This window comes from Mytilus galloprovincialis, chromosome 6 (genome assembly GCF_965363235.1).
Source record: "Mytilus galloprovincialis chromosome 6, xbMytGall1.hap1.1, whole genome shotgun sequence".
NCBI lineage: Eukaryota > Metazoa > Mollusca > Bivalvia > Mytilida > Mytilidae > Mytilus > Mytilus galloprovincialis.
The window spans coordinates 62414417-62420817 of NC_134843.1; positions in this window are offsets into that span (position 1 = coordinate 62414417).

Consider the following 6401-nt stretch of genomic DNA (forward strand, 5'->3'; position numbering starts at 1 on the left):
TATTGTGATTGTATGTTTCAATTATTTCTGTCTTCCGTTTTAAAGGGAGAATAAATTGACTTGCGGCCGCTTGCGTCTGACGTATATATAAAATTTAGTCCTGGTATCTATGATGAGTTTATTTGCCAACGAAAACAGATTGTTTTTTTATCTCTACTTGTAAACTTACTAATAATAACTTTAAGGTGGTTCCGAATTTTGTAAGTTCGCTCCCGCATGAAACACAATCTCAAAAGGCATGAAATGATTAGGGTCTTTCCGATTTGAGGTTTCCTCGAAGTCCAGTATTTTTATTTTTTTTATGTTTGTGTAAAACTTGCCTATTGCATGAATCTATTGTACATAAGTAACAGTAATTAATCTCGTATATCAACCAATTGACTGTTTGTGTTGTGGAATATAGAAGCAACAAGACACGAAGAAAAAGCCTTTCAAAAATTTTGTAGAAAACATAAGAGTCAATACCGCCTACAAATTGAACATTTTCCATGAACAACTTTAAAACAATTCGTTATTTAACAACGCCTTTTTAATCTTCTTAAAAATGAAATTAGGACGGATGTTATCTTGACAAGGAAATAATAGGTAGTTGTTTAATAACCAAATAATAAATGGGAGCTATAGACCTTAATACTATTCCAGTCGTCAAAACAGATGATTTATAGTTTCGGCATATATCCATGTAATCCAAGACAATTGTTAGTGTTATTAGACGCACAATGATGTTCGTTTACATTTTTATAATGTTCAGCGTTGGTTTCGTATATGCAAGAATTGGCGCAACCGGTGAGTAAGTTTTTAAGTATATTTAATATTTATTGACGTCGAATAATCTAATTGATTACTATAAATACATTTAAAACCTCTGAATATCGATGCTTGCTGAATTTCAAACAAATCTTCAAACAAGAGAACAATATAATACACGGTATTATTATTTGTCTTTGTTATCAAAACACAGTACAAGCACAATAGAAGTTTTCGTCAGATATATAATGCATTAATTTGATACTCATATAACATCTTCTTATACCTATGGATAAAAGACAAGCATTTCTCATTCAAAATTAACCAAACCCATTGAAAACCCAAAACATAGTACCCATGGTTGTGAGGACTCAATCATCATACCACTGATATAAGGCTTCTGTTTTGATAAAAATAAAATTAAGTTTCACCATAATCGTGATTCAAATTAGAACAATTTGCAAAACTTGCTACGTGTACACTCGCTTCTGAATATAATGCAAAGTTAACGGAATATTCAACAAACAATAATGTATGTAATATAGGTATAAGTTCTTGTCCATTAGTTTTTTTATGTGTTTTGTTATTGATTTTGCCATGTGATTATGGACTTTTCGATAAGATTTTCCTCAAGTTCGGTATTTTTGTGATTTTACTTTTTATGATACAGCAATAGTTTGAAAGGTTTGGATGACGTGTTTTTCGACACACATCTCTGCATTCATCGCGGAACCAACTATGCTCTTCTTTTTGTCGATTTGTTCATTTATTTATATGTGGCTGACTTCACACAGCAAGTTAATATAGGAAAAAGGTATGGTATGATAGTCAACGAAATCTTTGTCATTGATGTTAAGAAACGTATACTCAAAACCAGGTTCAACCCACTATTTTTTTTTCTTAAAATGTCATGAAAGTCAGAAAAATGGCCATTGTTATATTATAGTTCGTTTCTGTGTGTGTTACATTTTAATGACTTAGATGACAAATGAATTGATGGAACAAAACGAAAACGCTGATAACTTTTTTATTTCTCAAAGGATTTATGTCAAATTTGAATTGTTATAAATTAACACCATTTAATACATAAATATAAGAAAAATTATAGAAAACATTTTTAAATCTTCATTTAACATGTTTAAGGTGTAATACCACCATTGATTTTTCCCTATTAGTCTTTGTTAAATTTACACTTAAAAAAAAATGTGCAAAATTTATCTTTGTTTCAAATAAAGAAATACTTGGCATGAGTAAATTTTATTCTGTCCTGTACTATAGAAAAAAATCCACATAACATTTCATTGCATATAAGAAAAAAACCATCACTGGAAGTTAACCAATCAAATTTCTCCACTTATTTTATCTTTGTACAAGGTTTAGTCACCATGTAACCTCAAGATTACAAAAGATTCCATAGAAATCTCAAATAAAAAAATAATGGTGCTTTGAAATATCCAAGACATTTGTTTATGACACAGAAATGTTTCACTGCAATAAAAAGTAGGATTAATTATCTACAACTGTCAAATTCAAATGAATATTTTTTTTCGACCTACTTTCGTATACAACTGGATGTGACGTACCATGATTTGGTGGTATTACACCTAAAGAAGACATTATTGTTTAATAAACTGAATGTGACTTTTTTCCTTTGTGATACTGGTTATTTCAAGCATTCATGTCAAGTTTTGTCATAATCAGTTCAATAGTTTGAAAAAAAATAGTATAATGAAAGACGACATCTATAGCGATTTGAGCAAAAATTCTTCGACACATCCAAACCAAACCGCATCAAGATAGAGACCAATAAATGATCAAATAAATCTCTTATTTGCCTACAAGCAATTGAATTTATAATATATTAAAATATGACCATTTAATATATAAATAATGAAAAAATATAGAAATAAAATCAGAAAACATGACCTTTTTAACGTCGACAATGACCTCACCAACAACAGCTACGCTGATGAAAATTTCTGTGTTATTTTATATTATTAAAAAAACAGGAAACATATATATATTTGTGGGTAAAAAAACTTGACCTGAACAACGTTGACTGTGTCCTGGTTGTTGTACTACCTAATAATTGTTTATATCTTATAGTATTGCTTTAAAAATAAAACCAACAACATTAAGATCGAATGTTAAAAAACTGGGAAAAAGTTTAGCATACTATGACGAGCACCGGATTATTTAAACTTTATATGGTATTGAGTGGTATATTGTATTCAACTGTACTGTAAATTTAAGAGATAACTATACTGTATTTGAAGCTTTTCCAACGTCCATCGGTAGTTTTACTGTCGCAAATTTAGTTTACCTGCCGACGCGTACAATACAGTTATCTATTTTTTAATGCAAAACAAATTCATAATTAAATTTCAATCATTATTTCAGTGTATAATTTTCATAAAAGAAAATCCCGCGAAAACGTGTTATCTTAATCGGTCCCTAAACTAGGTGATATCATAAGTATGCTTCCGGTGTCAAACGTAAACACTGGGCGTTTTCTGACTTCTTGTGCCGCTTCAAAATGTTATAAAATTTGATAAAAAGAAGATTTTTAGGTGCAACATGTGAGTTTTTATGCTTATTATTGTAGAAATAACATGTCAATACATTCCGCAATTCAAAATGTCGGCTTCCTTAATTACAGACAAGGAGATAGGGAATTTTTAGCTTACTGTCATCCAATCAGAACCATTGATACAAAATAATTGCATTAGAATACATTGTATACTACCGGTTATAACTTGACACGTTTGATAAAGTACATGTAAGACAAAAGGTGATTGAAGTAGGCCATAAATACATGTAAGTTTATAAATTCAGTATAGTTTGTTTTTTAATATTTTCTTAAAGTAAATAATTATTTCCACGTACAACTTTATTCATGCCAATGCCTTGTGCAGGATATCTTGGTAGTTTTAAATATTTTCATACAAAACAAATGCACATTGTGCGGACTTCTTGAGGTATCCCCGAACCCCTGCATTCACGATATCTTTCATAAGATATAAGTAAGCATATTCGTGGATGAGGTTGAAGGTTGCCAGAGCCTTGTCTTAGTTTTAAATGTTCCCGAAAGTCAATACATTTATCGTTTGCTAATATGTTTGTAAAGAATATTATATTTTCTTATTTGATAAAATTAATGAATATATGGTTCAATCTAAGTGTTTCTATAAATTTGATGCAAAACCTATTACAAATAAATAGGTATAAAGTAATTTTCCTGTAAAGGTCAGAATGAAGAACAGAAAGTCACAGAAAAAAGTCACAGTCAAAAAGTCGCTGACAAAAGGTCATATGCATAATATGTTATAACCATTGACTCCTGTTTCAAAGTAAAATCTAAATTTGATGGCTAAAAGAAAGACAACATACTTATTATGAGAAACATTTTTCTATAATGGGCTTTCAGTGAAAATCAAAGTGTACGACATATTTTTTTAACTTTTTAAAGTTAAGAGTTATCATATCGTCAATATTTTTTTGAATTTGCAACTAAAACTTAATTAAGATAATTGTTATTTTCTCAAAATTTAATAACCCAATGCCTATTACTAATGTCAATATAGTGCTACCATAGGCCGACCCATTCATTGGAAACATGTGTTTAATTACATATGGAATCACTGAAGCATGAATGAAGCGGGCCATCTCTTAAGGCAGTAAGTGGGACCCCTTACATGAAAAATGGTATATGTTCCCCTTGCTGCTCGTTGTAAGACCCGCAGTCACCCACTGACAGATTTTACTCGGGTCCTCGTAGGGAAACAGAACGTCAAACAAGAATTGTGTCGGATGGATAGCAGGGACCATCGGGTCAACGGCCAACCGTACCGCCCTTGCTTGTTTCGCCCTTTGTTTGCTTAAGAACCCCTGTGTTAATTATTTTAAGGGCTCCCTAGTTGACCCATTGAAATTGATGTCCTTTTCCAATTGAGCCCGATCTCCAGTAATATTTAAAATTGTCCGCCTTCATCCCAGCCTACCCCTATTGAAGGACCTTTTTGAAATTTTCTATGTTTTATAACTTCACCTCAAAAATGATTCATGTAGATGTCCATCATGCAATAATACAATATTATTCAAAACATTGAGTTTAAGAAGGAATAAGAAAAATAAACAGCTCATAATAAAGTATTTTTTTCCTTTATACCTGTAGAAAGGTTAGATGGTCATTTATCATTTATTTAGAGGATCAACGTCAAACTCTTTTGGTTCTTAATTTAGCTCACCGAGTCCGTCGCAGTTAACTATTACTATCTTCTTCTCTGAAACTACTGGACCAAATTTAACAGTCAGGCAACCCGTTGTTGGGTTGCTAATATAAAAAAGAAGATGTGGTATGATTGTCAATAAAACAACTGTCCACAAGAGACCAAAATGACACGGACATTAACAACTATAGGTCACCGTACGGCCTTCAACAATGAGCAAAGCCCATACCGCATAGTCAGCTATAAAAGGCCATGATAAGACAATGTAAAACAATTCAAACGAGAAAACTAACGGCCGTATTCATATAAAAAAAATGAACGAAAAACAAATATGTAACACATAAACAAACTACAACCACTGAATTACAGGCTCCTGACTTGGGACAGGCACATACATAAATAATGTGGTGGGGTTAAACATGTTAACCCTTCCTCTAACCTGGGACAGTTGTATAACAGTACAACATAAGAATAACCCTGTATTGATAATTTTAAGAAAATTTTGCTGTTTTTGGTTTTTATCTTGAATATTATTATAGATAGAGCTAATCTGTAAACAGCAATAATGTTCAGCAAAGAAAGATCTACAAATAAGTCAACATGACCAAAATGTTCAGTTGATCCCTCGATGAGTTATTGCTCTTTATACCATTTTGTTTCGTTGAAATTTAGTTATTTTTTAAAAATGTTCACATTTTAGTTTTTCTGGTATACTTTTCATAATAATAAAAACAGACTGAAATTTATACATGATAAGCACTTTTATCCAAATTAGGGAAATTTTATTTGTTTCCTTCAAGTGGTAACACCATTTTCGATATACTTTACTAGTACAATTATTTATACCCACACATGTGTGTTTACACTGAAACTGAGTGTTTTAGTTTCCTTCTTTTGTGCACATTTAAGAAACTAACTGAAACTTTATCAAAATTGTTTTAACATGTTAACCTTATGTATCATCATGAAATTGTTTCCATATCAACATATAATACCGTTATATTTTTATATGAGTATGTTAAAAATTTTCATGATTACAATAGTTTCTAAAATTGAATATTATTTTTTTTTCTGACTGCAATATAGGTTTTAAAATTTTTCAAAATTATATTTTCTGAAATAATGAAAACTAAGCATTTTGTATCCATGGTAAAAAACCAAGAGACCTAATTCCCCATTACTTTTTCGCATCATTTATAAGGTTTGATTATGGTATTTATGAATTTATGATTGATTTTATCTCAGGTGTCCCCAAAAATGTTGGTGAGCATTAAAAATGACCTCATAAGGACATGTTGTACCTAAGACAAACCTCATGCAAAGAGGGTATCTATTATTTTGATCTAAAATGAATATGAAAATAACCGGTGATTAAATTACATAAATAAAATGCATGTATTTGATAAAATCATAAAACATCTTTCT